Consider the following 19154-nt stretch of genomic DNA (forward strand, 5'->3'; position numbering starts at 1 on the left):
TCAAAAAAAAAACAAAAACCCCAGCCATAGAAATGCTGACGCGTGGATGCCTATTGGTCCCGGTTGGTGCCACCAACCGGGACCAAAGGCCCTCCTGCCTGGGCTCAACGGACAGGCCACGTGGAGGCCCATCTGTCCCGGTTCTAGATTGAACCGGGACTAAAGGGTCAGGGCATTAGTACCGACCCTTTAGTCCCGGTTCATGAACCGGGACTAAAGGCCCTCACCAATCGGGACTATAGGCCCTTTTTCTACTAGTGACTACACCTATTTTGGATGCAAAACATGGCGAGCACTATGCAAGACTTATGCATTTGAGCCTGATATGGTTATCACCTTTGATATTCGTCCGGAAGATGATATTGAAGATAATACCGACATCTGGGTGACGTGCAGACGCCTCCAGTTATACCATTATGTAAGTTTCTCAACCATATTTATGTCTTTGATATTGTTTATTCAAAAATAGTTGACAACTAATTTGTATTGTCAGCTTATTTCGGTGCAAGCAAACATGTCCAGCGCTTGGTAGACATGACCTACTACTGTCCCGGGGCTGAACTCAACTGCGAGGAGCTAAGTCATTATGTTTCATGGCTTGCGGATCTTGATACTGTCAAGACAAATTTTCTTCCTACATTTAGAAATGTTAGTACTGAAAACGTGCGACCAATAGTGTTCGTAATGTACTACGGTCACATCTATTTAGGAAGGATGGTAAGATTTTTACTATTTGTCCTTAGTGCATCTTTTCCATACATTATTTTTGAAGCTAAACTTCATTGCTAAGTATGTTACCATACGATGTTCTTCAACAGGGACTCCCGATGAATGTTGTGCCTTATGGGATCGAGACTGAAGGTACCATGAGTATTATTAGCTTACGGCCAAGATATCCTACAGATTACTTTAGTGCATTCAATATTAGCAACGGATGCTTAATAGTGCAAGACTGGACCAAATACGTGATGGGGGAGCGCAGAGAAGTACTAGGGGGCAGCAAACAGATGCGCTACCCATGATTAGGAGACAAGTTCATCTGCATGCTCCAGCTTGATCAAGGAGGAGAGCTACACATGTTTTATGTTATTTTTACCTATGAGAGAGCAGCAGGAGTGATTAGCTAGCTAGAAATGAGTTTGAGGATGATGATGTGCTACACTATTACTATGATGATAAAATAGCTAGTGTTGGTGGTAATGACTATGATGATTATTATTAGCTAGTGTTAGTGGTGATTAAATAAATACTGTTGGTGGTAATGACTATGATGATGATTAAATAGCTTGTGCTGGCGGATTAGATTCAAGTGGAGGCAACATGTGGTGCACATCGAAAGTACTATTAGTCCAAACTAGATCAAGTTTTGATTAGTAGTATACTTTTGACATGCACCACATATTGCCTCCACTTGAACCTAATCCACCTTCATTTGACACACTGCTATGGACATAATGATGTAAACCTCATAACTGGTATTGTACCAATATTTGTACGATGGCACATAAATACACTAAAAATAAAAAAATAAAAAAAGAATACTAGTAGCGATGGAGAGAAAACACGCTGCCAGTAGTTACATTAGCAGTAGCGTGGGAGTGAACAATCGCTGCAGCTATTTGTCCTAGCAGTAGCGTGTGCACGCACGCGTTACTGCTAAGCAATAGCTGTAGTGCCTTATTAGTAGCGCGCCTACCCGCGCTACTAGTGAGCACAAAACCATCGCTACTTCTAGGGTTTTCCCTAGTAGTGTTAGCTATGAGTTATAATGGTTTACCTTGCGTGCCAACATGCTATTAGAATGATTATGATGTGGTATGATGGGATGGTATCCTCCTTTAAATGAATTGAGTGACTCGACTTGGCACATGTTCACGCATGTATTTGAATCAAATCAACATAGCCTTCATGATATTTATGTTCATAGTAGATTATATCCTACTCATGCTTGTACTCGATGTAAATTAATTTTAATGCATGTTTACGACTGTTGTCGCTCTCTCAGTTGGTCGCTTCCCAGCCTTTTGCTAGCCTTCACCTGTACTAAGTGGGAATACTGCCTGTGCATCCAAACTCCATAAACCCCAAAGTTGTTCCATATGAGTCCACTATACCTTCCTATATGCGGTATTTACCTGCCGTTCCAAGTAAATTTGTATGTGCCAAACTCCAAACCTTCAAATGAAATTCTGTTTTGTATGCTCGAGCAGCTTATGTTACAACTAGGGATGCCTATATCTTCCATGCTAGGTGGGTTATTCTCACGAGGAGTGGACTCCGCTCCTCATTCACGAGAAAGGGCCGGTAACCGGGATGCCCAGTCCCATGATCCAAAAAGATCAAAGCAAATTAAAATAATAAAACAAAACGCCCCCAAGGCTGTTGTTAGTTGGAGGCACTCGTTGTTTCGAGCAAGCCATGGATTGATGCTTGTTGGTTGTTGGGGGAGTATAAACCTTTACCATTCTGTTTGGGAACTGCCTATAATGCATGTAGTATGGAAGATACAACCATCTCATAGTTGTTGCGTTGATAGCAAAAGTATGCCACTCAAAATGTTATTCAATCTCTATTTTAAAATCGAGCTCTAGCACCTCTACAAATCCCTGCTTCCCTCTGCGAAGGGCCTATCTATTTACTTTTATGTTGAGTCATCACCCTTCTTATAAAAAGCACCCGCTGGAGAGCACACTGTCATTTGCATTCATTACTATTGGTTTATATTGGGTATGACTTGACTGGATCTCTTTTACCATGAATTACAATGTTTAGTCAGTCCTTGATCTTTAAAGGTGCTCTGCATTTATGTTTTGCGGTCTTAGAAAGGGCTAGCGAGATACCATTTTGCTATATCAAGTTATGATTACTTTGAGAAAGTGTTGTCATCCGAGTTTTATTATTATGGCTCGCTAGCTGATTATGCTATTGATATGAGTAATTGTGAGACCTAAGTGTTATTGTGAGTATGGTTAGTTCATAATATTTGCTGAAACTTGAATGCTGGCTTTTCATGTTTACAACAACAAGAGCAAACAGAGTTTGTAAAAGTTTTTCTTTATCACTTTCAGTTTATCAACTGAATTGCTTGAGGACAAGCAAATGTTTAAGCTTGGGGGAGTTGATACGTCTCCAACGTATCTACTTTTCCAAACACTTTTGCCCTTGTTTTGGACTCTAACTTGCATGGTTTGAATGAGACTAACCCGGACTGACACTGTTTTCAGCAGAACTGCCATGATGTTGTTTTATCTGTAGAAAAGAAAAGTTCTCAGAATGTCCTGAAAATCCACGGAGGCACTTTTTGGAATTAATAAGAATTTCTGGGCGAAAGAAATACACCAGGGGGCCCACGGCCTGTGCACGAGACAGGGGGCACCCCCCCCCTCTAGGGCGCGCCCCCTATCTCGTGGGCCCCCTGGACCTCCACCGACCTCAACTCCAACTCCATATATTCACGTTCGGGGAGAAAAAAATCAGAGAGAAAGTTTCATCGCGTTTTACGACACGGAGCCTCCGCCAAGCCCTAATCTCTCTTGGGAGGGCTGATCTGGAGTCCGTTCGGGGCTCCAGAGAGGGGGATTCGTCGCCGTCGTCATCATCAACCATCCTCCATCACCAATTTCATGATGCTCACCGTCGTGCGTGAGTAATTTCATCGTAGGCTTGCTGGACGGTGACGGGTTGGATGAGATTTACCATGTAATCAAGTTAGTTTTGTTACGGTTTGATCCCTAGTATCCACTATGTTCTGAGATTGATGTTGCTATGACTTTGCTATGCTTAATGCTTGTCACTAGGGCCTGAGTGCCATGATTTCAGATCTGAACCTATTATGTTTTTATGAATATATGTGTGTTCTTGATCCTATCTTGCAAGTCTATAGTCACCTATTATGTGTTATGATCCGACAACCCCAAAGTGACAATAATCGGGACACTTCTCGGTGATGACCGTAGTTTGAGGAGTTCATGTATTCACTATGTGCTAATGCTTTGTTCCGGTTCTCTATTAAAAGGAGGCCTTAATATCCCTTAGTTTCCGCTAGGACCCCGCTGCCACGGGAGGGTAGGACAAAAGATGTCATGCAAGTTCTTTTCCATAAGCACGTATGACTATTTACGGAATACATGCCTACATTACATTGATGAGCTAGAGCTAGTTCTGTGTCACCCTATGTTATAGCTATTACACGAGGAATCGCATCCGGCATAATTATCCATCACTGATCCATTGCCTACGAGCTTTTCATATATTGTTCTTCGCTTATTTACTTTTCTGTTGCTTCTGTTACAACTACTACAAAACCCCAAAAACTATTATCTTTACTTTTGCCACCATTACCTTTATTATCATACTACTTTGCTACTAAACACTTTGCTGCAGATACTAAGTTATCCAGGTGTGGTTGAATTGACAACTCAACTGCTAATACTCAAGAATATTCTTTGGCTCCCCTTGTGTCGAATCAATAAATTTGGGTTGAATACTTTACCCTCGAAAGCTGTTGCGATCCCCTACACTTGTGGGTTATCACTTACCAGCATGTCACACTTTGGTTCGGCGGTATTGTTGGATGAAGCGGCCCGGGCCGACATTACGCGTACGCTTACGCGAGACTGGTTTTACCGCCGTGCTTTGCACACAGCTGACTAGCGGGTGTCAGTTTCTCCAACTTTAGTTGAACCGAGTGTGGCTACGCCCGGACCTTGAGAAGGTTAAAATAGCACTAACTTGATGAACTATTGTTGTGGTTTTTGATGCGTAGGTAAGAACGGTTCTTGCTCAGCCCGTAGCAGCCACGTAAAACTTGCAACAACAAAGTAGAGGACGTCTAACTTGTTTTTGCAGGGCATGTTGTGATGTGATATGGTCAAGGCATAATGCTATATTTTATTGTATGATATGATCATGTTTTGTAACCGAGTTATCGGCAACTGGCAGGAGCCATATGGTTGTCGCTTCATTGTATGCAATGCAATCGCCATGTAATTGCTTTACGTTATCACTAAGCGGTAGCGATAGTCGTAGAAGCAATAGTTGGCAAGACGACAACGATGCTACGATGGAGATCAAGGTGTCGCGCCGGTGAAGATGGTGATCATGACGGTGCTTCGGAGATGGAGATCCCAAGCACAAGATGATGATGGCCATATCATATCACTTATATTGATTGCATGTGATGTTTATCTTTTATGCATCTTATCTTGCTTTGATTGACAGTAGCATTATAAGATGATCTCTCACTAAATTTCAAGATAAAAGTGTTCTCCCTGAGTATGCACCGTTGCCAAAGTTCGTCGTGCCCAGACACCACATGATGATCGGGTGTGATAAGCTCTACGTCTATCTACAACGGGTGCAAGCCAGTTTTGCACACGCAGAATACTCAAGTTAAACTTGACGAGCCTAGAATATGCAGATATGGCCTCGGAACACTAAGACCGAAAGGTCGAGCGTGAATCATATAGTAGATATGATCAACATGGTGATGTTCACCAATGAAAACTACTCCATTTCACGTGATGATCGGTTATGGTTTAGTTGATTTGGATCACGTGATCACTTAGATGATTAGAGAGATGTCTATCTAAGTGGGAGTTCTTAAGTAATATGATTAATTGAACTTAAATTTATCACGAACTTAGTCCTGGTAGTATTTTGCAAATTATGTTGTAGATCAATAGCTCGCGTTGTTGCTTTCATATGTTTATTTTAATATGTTCCTAGAGAAAACTGTGTTGAAAGATGTTAGTAGCAATGATGCGGATTGGATCCGTGATCTGAGGATTGTCCTCATTGATGCACAGAAGAATTATGTCCTTGATGCACCGCTAGGTGACGGACCTATTGCAGGAGCAGATGCAGACGTTATGAACGTTTGGCTAGCTCAATATGATGACTACTTGATAGTTTAGTGCACCATGCTTAACGGCTTAGAATCAGGACTTCAAAGACGTTTTGAACGTCATGGGCCATATGAGATGTTCCAGGAGTTGAAGTTAATATTTCAAGCAAATACCCGAGTTGAGAGATATGAAGTCTCCAACAAGTTCTATAGCTAAAAGATGGAGGAGAATTGCTCAACTAGTGAGCATGTGCTCAGATTGTCTGGGTACTACAATCGCTTGAATCAAGTGGGAGTTAATCTTACAGATAAGATAGTGATTGACAGAGTTCTCTAGTCACCATCACCAAGTTAGTAGAACTTCGTGATGAACTATAGTATGCAAGGGATGACGAAAACGATTCCCGAGCTTTTTCATGATGATGAAATCGATGAAGGTAGAAATCAAGTAAAAGCATCAAGTGTTGATGATTAACAAGACCACTAGTTTCAAGCAAAGGGAAAGAAAGGGAACTTCATGTAGAATGGCAAGCAAGTTGTCACTTCTGTGAAGAAGCCCAAAGCTAGACTAAAGCCTGAAACTGAGTGCTTCTACTGCAAAGGAAATGGTCATTGGAAGCGGAAATGCCCTGAATATTTGGTGGATACGAAGGATGGCAGAGTGAACAAGGGTATATTTGATATACAGGTTATTGATGTGTACCTTACTAGTGTTTATAGTAGCCCCTGGGTATTTGATACTTGTTCGGTTGCTAAAAATTAGTAACACGAAACAGGAGTTACAGAATAAATAGAGACTAGTTGAGGGTGAAGTGACGATGTGTGTTGGAAGTGGTTCCAAGATTGATATGATCATCATCGCACAATCCCTATACTTTCGGGATTAGTGTTGAACCTAAATAAATGTTATTTGGCGTTTGCGTTGAGCATGAATATGATTTGATCATGTTTATAGCAATACGGTTATTCATTTGAAGTCAGAGAATAATTGTTGTTCTGTTTACATGAATAAAACCTTCAATGGTCATACCCCCAATGAAAATAGTTTGTTGGATCTCGATCGTAGTGATACACATATTCATAATATTGATGCCAAAAGATGCAAAGTTAATAATGATAGTGCAACTTATTTGTGGCACTGCCGTTTGGGTCATATTGGTGTAAAGCGCATGAAGAAACTCCATAAAGATGGATTTTCGGAATCACTTGGTTATGAATCATTTGATGCTTGCGAACCGTGCCTTTTGGGCAAGATGACTAAAACTCCGTTCTCCGGAATAATGGAACGAGCTACTGACTTGTTGGAAATAATACATACTGATGTATGCAGACCAATGAGTATTAAGGCTCGTGGCAAGTATCGTTATTTTCTAACCTTCAAAGATGATTTGAGCAGATATGGGTATATCTACTTAATGAAACACAAGTCTGAAACATTTGAAAGGTTCAAAGAATTTTAGAGTGAAGTGGAGAATCATCGTAACAAGAAAATAAAGTTTCTACGATCTGATCGTGGACGAGAATATTTGAGTTACGAGTTTGGCCTTCATATAATACAATGTGGAATAGTTTCACAGCTCACGCCACCTGGAACACCGCAACGTTATGGTGTGTCCGAACGTCGTAACCGCACTTTATTGGATATGGTGCGATCTATGATGTATCTTACCGATTTACCACTATCATTTTGGGGTTATGCATTAGAGACAGCTGCATTCACTTTAAATAGGGCACCATCAAAATCCGTTGAGACGACGCCTTATGAACTGTGGTTTGGCAAGAAACCAAAGTTATCGTTTCTAAAAGTTTGGGGCTGTGATGCTTATGTGAAAAAGTTTCAACCTGATAAGCTCGAACCCAAATCGGAGAAGTGCGTCTTCATAGAATACCCAAAGGAAACTGTTGGGTACACCTTCTATCACAGATCCGAAGGCAATATATTCGTTGCTAAAATGGATCCTTTCTAGAGACGGAGTTTCTCTTGAAAGAAGTGAGTGGGAGCAAAGTAGAACTTGATGAGGTAATTGTACCTTCTCTCGAATTGGAAAGTAGTTCATCACAGAAATCAATTCCAGTGATTGCTACACCAATTAGTGAGGAAGCTAATGATGATGATCATGAAACTTTAAATCAAGTTACTACAGAACCTCGTAGGTCTTCCAGAGTACGGTCCGCACTAGTGTGGTACGGTAATCCTATTCTGGAAGTCATATTACTAGACCATGATAAACCTACGAACTATAAGGAAGCGATGATGAGCCCAGATTCCGCGAAATGGCTTGAGGCCATGAAATCGGAGATGGGATCCATGTATGAGAACAAAGTATGGACTTTGATTGACTTGCCCGATGATCGGTGAGTCATTAAGAATAAATGGATCTTCAAGAGGAAGACGGACGCTGATAGTAGTGTTACTATCTACAAAGCTCGACTTGTCGCAAAAAGTTTTTCGACAAGTTCAAGGTGTTGAATATGATGAGATTTTCTCACTCGTATCGATGCTTAAGTCTGTCAGAATCTGGCAAATGGGTGTCAAATCTGTATTCCTTAATGGATTTATTAAAGAAGAATTGTATATGATGCAACCAGAAGGTTTTGTCAATCCTAAAGGTGCTAACAAAATGTGCAAGCTCCAGCGATCCATCTATGGACTGGTGCAAGCATCTCGGAGTTGGAATATACGCTTTGATGAGTTGATCAAAGCATATGGTTTTATACAGACTTTTGGAGAAGCCTGTATTTACAAGAAAGTGAGCGGGAGCTCTGTAGCATTTCTAAAACTATATGTAGATGACATATTGTTGATTGGAAATGATATAAAAATTCTGGATAGCATAAAAGGATACTTGAATAACAGTTTTTCAAAGAAAGACCTCGGTGAAGCTACATACACATTGAGCATCAAGATCTATAGAGATAGATCAAGACGCTTGATAAGATTTTTTCAAACGAGTACATACCTTGATAAGATTTTGAAGTAGTTCAAAATGGAACAGTCAAAGAAGGAGTTCTTGCCTATGTTGCAAGGTGTGAAGTTGAGTAAGACTCAAAACCCGACCATGGCAGAAAATAGAAAGAGAATGAAAAGTCGTTCCCTATGCCTCAGTCGTAGGTTCTATAAAGTATGCTATACCGTGTACCAGACCTATTGTATACTGAGAACTCACAAGTATAGGGGATCGCAACAGCTTTCGATGGTAGAGTATTCAACCCAAATTTATTGATTCGACACAAGGGGAGCCAAAGAATATTCTTGAGTATTAGCAGTTGAGTTGTCAAGTCAACCACACCTGGATAACTTAGTATCTGCAGCAAAGTGTTTAGTAGCAAAAGTGGTATAACAATAAAGGTAACGTTAGCAAAAGTAAAGATAAATGTTTTTCGGTTTTTGTAGTGGTTGTAACAGTAGCAATGGAAATGTAAATAAGCGAAGAACAATATATGAAAAGCTCGTAGGCACCGGATCAGTGATGGATAATTATGCCGGATGCGATTCCTCATGCAATAGTTATAACATAGGGTGATATAGAACTAGCTCCAATTCATCAATGTAATGTAGGCATGTATTCCGTAAATAGTCATACGTGCTTATGGAAAAGAACTTGCATGACATCTTTTGTCCTACCCTCCCGTGGCAGCGGGGTCCTAGCGGAAACTAAGGGATATTAAGGCCTCCTTTTAATAGAGAACCGGAACAAAGCATTAACACATAGTGAATACATGAACTCCTCAAACTACGGTCATCACCGAGAAGTATGCCGATTATTGTCACTTCGGGGTTGTCGGATCATAACACATAATAGGTGACTATAGACTTGCAAGATAGGATCAAGAACACACATATATTCATGGAAACATAATAGTTTCAGATCTGAAATCATGGCACTCGGGCCCTAGTGACAAGCATTAAGCATAGCAAAGTCATAGCAACATCAATCTCAGAACATAGTGGGTACTAGGGATCAAACCCTAACAAAGCTAACTTGATTACATGGTGAATCTCATCCAACCCATCACCGTCCAGCAAGCCTACGATGGAATTACTTACACACGGCGATGAGCATCATGAAATTGGTGATGGAGGATGGTTGATGATGACGACGGCGACGAATCACCCTCTCCGGAGCCCCGAACGGACTCCAGATCAGCCCTTCCGAGAGAGATTAGGGCTTGGCGGCGGCTCCGTGTCGTGAAACGCGATGAAACTTTCTGTCTGATTTTTTTATCCCCGAGACAGAATATATGGAGTTGGAGTTGAGGTCGGAGGAGGTCCAGGGGGCCCACGATATAGGGGGGCGGGCCCTACAGGGGGGGCGCCCCCCTGTCTCGTGGACAGGCCCTGGGCCCCCTGATGTATTTCTTTCGCCCAGTATTTTTTATAAATTCCAAAAAGTGCCTCCATTGATTTCCAGGTCATTTCGAGAACTTTTCTTTTCTACACATAAAACAACATCATGGTAGTTCTGTTGAAAACAGCGTCAGTCCGGGTTAGTTTCATTCAAATCATGCAAGTTAGAGTCCAAAACAAGGGCAAAAGTGTTTGGAAAAGTAGATACGTTGGAGACGTATCAACTCCCCCAAGCTTAAACCTTTGCTTGTCCTCAAGCAATTCAGTTGATAAACTGAAAGTGATAAAGAAAAACTTTTACAAACTCTGTTGCTCTTGTTGTTGTAAACATGAAAAGCCAGCATTCAAGTTTCAGCAAATATTATGAACTAACCATACTCACAATAACACTTAGGTCTCACAATTACTCATATCAATAGCATAACCAGCTAGCGAGCCATAATAATAAAACTCGGATGACAACACTTTCTCAAAGTAATCATAACATGATATAGCAAAATGGTATCTCGCTAGCCCTTTCTGAGACCGCAAAACATAAATGCAGAGCACCTTTAAAGATCAAGGACTGACTAAACATTGTAATTCATGGTAAAAGAGATCCAGTCAAGTCATACCCAATATAAACCAATAGTAATGAATGCAAACGACAGTGTGCTCTCCAGCGGGTGCTTTTTAATAAGAAGGGATGATGACTCAACATAAAAGTAAATAGATAGGCCCTTCGCAGAGGGAAGCAGGGATTTGTTGAGGTGCCAGAGCTCGATTTTAAAATAGAGATTGAATAACATTTTGAGCAGCATACTTTCGCTGTCAACGCAACAACTATGAGATGGCTGTATCTTCCATACTACATGCATTATAGGCAGTTCACAAACAGAATGGTAAAGGTTTATACTCCCCCTCCTCCACAAGCACCAATCCATGGCTTGCTCGAAACAACGAGTGCCTCCAACATTCAATGGGTCCCAGGGGGAGTTTTGTTTGCAATTATTTTGATTTAGTTTTGATCTTTTTTGGATCATGGGACTGGGCATCCCGGTTACCGGCCCCACTACTAGGAAAAGGCCTACTAATGGCGCACCGGTTTTGCCTACTAATGGCGCACTACCGGTGTGCCATTAGTAGCACGCCACTAGTATTTTTTACTAATGGCGCACCACCGTTGCGCCATTAGTATCTGGTATACTAATGGCGCACTATGCAGTGCGCCATTAGTATGTAAGAACATGCGCCATTAGTATGCCTCCCGGGGGGGCATACGTAACCATGTGCTTTGTCATACTAATGGCGCACTCTGAGGTGATGCGCCATTAGTATCCTTTGGCATACTAACGGCGCACCTAGAGGTGATGCGCCATTAGTATGAATATTTGGTTTTTTTTCCTTTTCTGATTTTTGCACAGGTTACAAAATATATTATTGGACAAAATATAGACATCAGCACACAACAACAGCAGATTCATCGAATACAATAGAAGATTAGTCTCCGAATACAATTCATCATATTAGTCTCTGAATTCAAAAGACCGAACAAAGATAAAACATTACAAGTCTCAAGACCGCGAGTATCGAGTTTGTCTTCACACTACAAGTCGATATCGATCATCTAAACTACCATCACATAGAAGAGACCTGCGGTCATCACGGTAAGCATCATCGCGATCAAACTGGTCTTCATCCGGTTCCTCCAACACTCCCTCCTCTCTCCCGCTAGATAGCGGGCGTATCTAGATTCGGCCTCCGCCCTAGTGGTGTACCCTTTGTAACTGTTACCGCTGAAACGGTGAACCTGTCTCCGACACTCCTCCAGTCGTCGTAGACTCCAGGAACCTTACCCTTGTACACGACATACGAAGGCATCTCTATGCACAAGCCAAACAACAGACAATACATAAGCAATATGTAAGTATGCAACAAAAGGATCGAAAGAGAAAAGCAAGACATTAATAGCACGATTCATGGTCCTACTAATAAATAGCATCGATTAGGTCTAAGTTGAACGACTATCCAAACCAAAGAGACATACGAATTCATTAAAGTTTAATTACAACATGAGCCAATCAATGTTTCAGAACTACACATCACTACTTTCGACTCGACTCATTAGACAGGAACGTGGATGAAGCCGTCGTCTGTCGTGATGGTCATGAAATCGCGGTCGTTGTCACCCTGCATTTGTAGCATTCCATCTATCTCACTGTTGGACGGTTGATATCTGCGGAAGAACTGCCCCGAGGTATGAAGGACATCTTGATGGATGATGTCCGCAAACTCCGACTGGATGCGAAAGAATTCTTGTCTGAGGTCCGCGTCCTGGGTTGCCGACAACCTCGCGGCCCAATCTTTGAGACTATCTGGTAGCAGAAGGTGATGATGGTCCCTTACGATCGCCCGCATGGAGGGCGTAGTAGGCATCCTTCTGACCGCCAGACGGCTGCTTGACGCAGCAGAACTTCGTATTGTGTGAGAAGGTGTGCTTGCCGTACTTACGAACTGCCCTGGTGAAGGTGCCTCCAGATTTGGCGCAGTCGGGGAGAACATCATCAAGAACTTTCTTGACATTTGTGTAGTCTATCTTGGAGTTACGGTTCGGGTCGAAATACGTGGCCATGGAATATTTCGGGCTTAGGAGGATGAGTGTGCAATGTGTGTCACTGCACAGAACATGGAATGTTAGAAAAAAAAGAACAATCGAAATCTAAGAAATCATATGTTACGGGGCGGTTAAGGGATGACTTACTCAGGAAAGTAAGCCACAAGGAAGTTATCCTTATCTGGGTTTGCCAGAATGACGCCTTCGAGGTGTGAACTCGCAACTTGGCGGTCCCCAGCGCTACTCAAGTGCTTGGCAAGCATGTAGAAGGGGTCGACTATCACGATGTCCGGGGTCTTGTCTCTAATGATCCGCATCTCCATACTCAGCGAAAACAGCCGAACGAAGGTGTAGTGTAGCGGATGAAGGTTAAACATAGCAAAGATGTCATCAAACCGCAGGACGATCGTACCCCCGATGTCGCCATCCACAAAGCCCTTGCCCTCTGGCACCTTGGCCACGAAAACCGGGTATGCCACATCATTCTCTCTGAGACGCCGCTTCTCCAAAGAAAGAACACTGTCGTGCAGACTCCGCATAGCACTGGTTGCAGCATTGAGCATATTTGGTGGTAGCATCGCCCTACCTGCCACATGCACCCTCCTCGAGATATCCTTAGGTGAAGGTGGCCCGTCCTGAGCACGGATCGAACTCGGTGCCGGCTGGCTCGCACCGGCGCCCTTGTTAGTCTTTTGTTTCCGTCCCTTCTTCTTGATCTCCTGTAATGGGACAGAGTTCTGCTCACAGACCGCCTTCTTGAGCGTGTTGGGGCTAATAATATTTCGCACCTCAGCTATCTGAGGCTCGGTGAAGGCGGGAGCTGGAGGCGTCTCCTGAGAACTGAACGCCAGACGACGCCTGTTGCAATTGGATTTCTCCGCCGTATCAGCTAGATTGCGGTCGTCTTGGTTGGATTCTTGAGAAAGAGGCCCGCAGAACTCGTCAGCGTACCCATGTTCGGCAAAGTACTTATCGACTTTGGTAAATGTACCGTCGTCGTTGTCGTCGTCGTCCGGATCCTGTGCCATAGGGATGTCCGTATCCTGTGCCATAGGGATGTCCGGCATAGGGATGTCCGGCAGGTCCGGTAGCGTTGCGGCGTTCTTGCCATGGCTTGGCACCGGCACGACTAGCGGTCTTGTCTGTGGGGTGGTGTGCCCCGCCCCCAAACGAATCTGGCTCTTCGGCCAAAGCAGGGGCCAGTTTACGCAGGCGCTGAGGGTCATCTCATCTTCTTCATCGGCCCCAGCGGGTCGAATCGGAGGTAACAGCTCGTCGCAGCCTGGCAGCACCCGAACCACTTCAACCCTATACACTATGGGTGCCATCGGATTACCGTGGAACATGCGGTTGCCCGGTTGAACGATTCTGCCCTTGGTGACATCGACCAACTCGCCGCCCACGAAGTGCAGAAGAGTGCAAGGAACGTCGGCGGCGCCCTGCGAAAACATGTAGGGCGTCAGGGATGCCCAGTCAAAGGCAAGGAGATGAAGTCATCGGCCGAGAGGCTTAGTTACCGTGATGCCGTCGAGCTCGGCTAATGTCGAGGCACCGCCAACGGCGGGCGTGCAACTGATGGAGGGGGCGCTTGCTGGCGAGGTGCCGTCCGGCGTACACCCGGGTGCATTAAGCTCCAATGCCCGTGCCGGCGCCAGAGGCACGAATACCGCCTCCACCGGAGACACCAATGGCACCGCCGGAGACACCAATGGCGCCGCCTGCGCGCTGTGCGAGTTGCTGGCCATGAAGCTGGGAACCGGGGGAGGCCCCTGTTGGCCGCCCGCAATCCACGTCATCAGCCCATGAATCAACATAGGCACCATGGCGTTGAGCTTCGTTCCCAGTTGTTGTTCCACTTGCTCTTGGACAAGCTCCGGAATCCGCGCCACTTGTGCCTTGAGTGCTTCAACCTCGCGCGTCTGGCTTTCCGAGATGGTCTTTTTCTCCTTCCACACACCAGCGGTATAGTATGACCCCCATTTTGTGGACAAGCCTTTGCCGGCCACACGACCAGCTGACGTCGGCTTAGTGAGCTTACCCTTGTTTTTCATTACGTTCAATGCCCTATTTAAAGGGGTGTCGAAAGGGGAGCTCTGAGATGACCCCGCGCTACTGCTTTCAGTTTCTTGCGGAAGGAACGTGAACCATTTAGAAATATTGGGGATTAATTAGAGTGCAACCATATGGAGCTAATTACGCGGGGGTGTATTCCTTACCAGAACAAGCTCAAGCACCCTGGTCTTAGGATCCATGGTAAGCTCCTTTGTTATCGGGTCCTCCTTGTACCGGGCCCTGACAAAGTTCCTGGTCTGCTTGTCACCGCCGTATTTCTCGAAGCGGGGCGGTAGGCCTTGCTCGGCACGCTCCGCGTCCTCCTTGTCCCATATAGGCTCCGCCACTATGTAATCGCCGGGACCGAGTTTGTGTTCCCCTAAGTTCAACTCCCGCATTTCTTTCCCCCGCTGACTTGATTCGGAGGTTGCGCTGCTCTCGCACTTGATCTTGAACTCCTTGTAGTCATCTTCACTGATCGAAGAATATTTCGCCTTGATCTTCTCATAACTATCACCTTTATCAATCATTCTCTTCACTGCGCTTCTCCAAGTAGACAGGGTCGTGCTCATCCTCGTGAGGGCGGCACTGTCCACTTTATTCCCTGAGAGGCGTGTGTTTTCAAAATTGGCGGGGAACTTGTATCGTTCGTGCAGCTTCGTGAAGAGGAGGTTGCGCAAATTCCCTCGGTCCTTATGCCTAAGGTTCTCGGTGTTGATCGAGATGGTGCTCCGGAGAATGCACCCGAGCTGAAGCGAGTACCCCTTGACTATATGTTTGGGCTCCGTTGGATGCCCGTCGGAGTCCACTTGAGTAAATTCCTCCTTGAGGGTGCTAAGCGCATTCGGGCGCCGGTCCTTCCTTTGCTTCTTTGGTTGGCTGCCATTTGTGTGTGCGCCGCCATCATCAGTGGTGGCATCCTCGGCGGCACCATCAGTGGTGTCATCCCTGACGCCACTAGGGGTTGTGTAGTCAGGATCGGTGTCTTCCGCGGCATCCTCATAGCAGTGAGGTTGTTCCTCCATCTCCTGGGACAGCTCCCAGAATTGCTTGCCGCTCGAACCGCCGGCCTCATCGTTGTGGGCCATGTTTCTCTCTAAATAGGAAAAAAGTTTGGTCAAAAAGTTGGTTATTGTCAAGGAACAAGATCATGGTCTCATCATTTAGGGTTTGTCGACACCGAGGCATCCTAAAAGCTAAGCTTTTATCATTTAGGGTTTGTCGACACCGAGGCACCCTAAAAGCCTAAGCGTACATCATTTAGATTCTCATCGACACCGAGGCACCCTAAAAGCCAAGGTTTCATCATTTAGGGTTTGTCGACACCGAGGCACCCTAAATTGTAAGTTAAGTTTTCATCATTTAGGGTTTATCGTTGCCGAGGCACCCTAGGTTGGGCCTAATCACTTGGCACTAATCACTTGGCTCTATTGCCACATGTGTTGGGTTTATCATCTAGGGTTTATCGATGCTAAGGAGAATTCTAAGTTGGGCCTAATCACTTGGCTCTATTGCCACCTATGGTTTAATGCACAAGAATAAAGGAGCAGTTGATCCTACTTAATTAAGTACTAAGATACCCCGGCCCATGCATTAGTAGCAAGTACCCCATATGTCCGATTTTTAACAAAGTCATGCTAAAATTCACGGAAAATTTCAGCATGACCTTTGCTGAAAATAGGACATATGGAGTACCCGAATTTGCTGGAACGGAAGTTAATCGACATTCCGGCAAACTCAAGGGCCTCTCGGGGTAGAACAGCAACATCACAAGTTGACAAAATTCCCAAGTAGTACAGCAGCAGCATCACAAGTAGTACCAACGAACATATAGTCCAGCAAGTTGAAAAAGCCGAAGTTCTCAGCATGAAGAATCACACAACACAGCACCTACATTATGATGATACATTTGGAGATTTCACATACAGTTTTCACATAAGCATAATTGTTCTGGAGATTGCACATACAGTTTTTGACAGCACAACACCTATGACAGCACATACAATTTTTCACATTTGTAGATTGCACATACAGTTTTCACATAGAGCAATGTTCTTTTCATGTCACCTTCCATTTTTTTGCAATTCAACTCACTTCCTTTTCTTATAGTTACCGCTCCCAAATGAAATGACACTTTGACATGGCTGCAATTTTCAGTGTCTACTTATCTGCAATTTTTCAGTGTCTGCTTAGGAGAAATAGGTTTCAAACTTCAGCTTGTTTTGTATAAGGAGACTAAAAAACTATCTAAGGAGTTCTTCAAGTTCAAGTTACAGCCTGCATGACTGAAAATAGTTACACTAAGTTTCAAAATATAAAAATACACTTATCAGTTTTACAAACTGAAAATTACTCCAAAACTGAAACTTTAACTGACTTTTAGACTGAATTTTTAATGCGCACCCAACCGATTAGAGCAGCAATGCTTGTAACTAAAGAGGGGGACGTTTCATAACAATTTCCTAGAAAAACTGTTTCAACATGGCCATTTGCATTTTCTTTTCCCTAAGTAAATATTGGGTGTAGCAAGAACAGGATGGCTCTTGGGATATATGTTGCATATTTGGTGAATTTATTAATTAGATGCAATGTTAGTTCTGGTTGGCTGGAAGGCAGTTTACTTGTACCAAAATAAATCTATTGCCTATCAGGCTATCACCATCACATGAATCAGGCTCTAGATAAACAAAGGGGAACAACACACCTGGTATTGGTCCCTAAGCTGGAAACTAGCTATTGCTTCTACTTTTTCAAGTTTGTGTTGTTCCCTACCCTTCTACATCTAGCTACTCAAATACCAACAGTTCTAGGGAGAGACAAAAGCGCTCCAGCTTATATTTCTGTAGATATCTTTTTAAGGACCCTGGTTTCCAGTTTTCCAAACCTTCATCCCACCAACAAATCAAGACACAAAAATAATCAACTAAAAACATATAATAAGATAAGATAATGCAACCCACAATCACTTGAAGTGACAGGATAGTCAGCCTTCAGAACTCTATGTTCTGGCAAAATTAACAGAAAGTATGGATACAATAAATAACAGTGCAGCAAAAAGATAGAAGGTAGGGAAAAAATGCTTACCTGGAATCAAAGAATGTATGAAACTGATAATTTGACTTGCTAAAGCTAAATGCTTAGAAGTAATTGATTTCAGACCAGATACCTGAAAAGGAACCAAAGGAAAATAAACCAAGCAGTCCAGACTTCTTGATATATAAAAAAAGAAGTGTGGCAGCACATGCCCACATTAAATAGCTATTTAGCTTGATTAAGATTTGAGGAAACTACTATTGAAGTACTATTGATGAACTATTTTCTTGGATGTACTGATCTACACTAACATCTGCACATTGTGCATAACAATTCACAGGCATATTTACTTGGTATACACGTACACGTATGTACGGGTTGGCTCATTGGCTCTACTTTTTTGTTTAGGATCAGGACGTACACTAGCACTACAATTCACAGACAAAAAAGTAGATGTACCATTGAAGTACACCTACAGAAAATATTTGAACCAACACGTGTATGTACATTGTGCATAACAATTCACAGGCATATTTTCTTGGATGTACTGCTCTACACTAACTCTCTTTCTCCCACAAATTCACAGGCATATATGAACCTACAGAACCTACAGAGCTCACCAACAAGGCAACAGCTCACCAACACAGCTGCCAAACCGTACCCACGTTGGGCATCCCGCCGTGCCGGCAGAGGAAGCAGGCGACCAACCCACACGGGCAGGCGGCGGCGGAGGCCACAAAGCAGCAGCAGCCGCGGCATGGCGCGCAGATCCCGAGGGGAAGCTAGAGAAAGGCGGCCGCAAGAAGCAGCAGCAGCGGCACGACGGGGCGGCGGCGGCGAGCTCCTGCTCCTAACCCTAGGTCGCCGCCCCGTGGGGGCATGGGGATGAGCGGGGGAGAGGGGAGGGAGGGAGAGAGACTAACCAGGCCGCGCGGGGAGGCTCGCGCCGCCGTCGAGGAGCGCGTCCGACGAGGCTAGCCGCCATCGAGGGGCAGCTCCGACGAGAGAGATTTGGTGGTGGCCGGAGCGGAGATGACGGAGGGCTTGAGGGGGAGGCGGCGCTCGAGGGGGAGGAAGGGGAGAGGGAGGCGGCGGGGGCGCGTGGGCGGCTGCGGCGCCGTGGGTCGAGGCAGCGGCGGTGGCGCGGTGGAGGGAGGGAGCGGCGCGGTGGAGGGAGAGGAAGGAAGTGTCGATCTGGCGAGAGGGAGAGGGACGAAGTGTATGGATGGGGGCAGATTACTAATGGCGCACCACCAGGGGGTGCGCCATTAGAATGTTTTTTT

Source organism: Triticum dicoccoides, chromosome 2B, assembly GCF_002162155.2.
Source record: "Triticum dicoccoides isolate Atlit2015 ecotype Zavitan chromosome 2B, WEW_v2.0, whole genome shotgun sequence".
NCBI lineage: Eukaryota > Viridiplantae > Streptophyta > Magnoliopsida > Poales > Poaceae > Triticum > Triticum dicoccoides.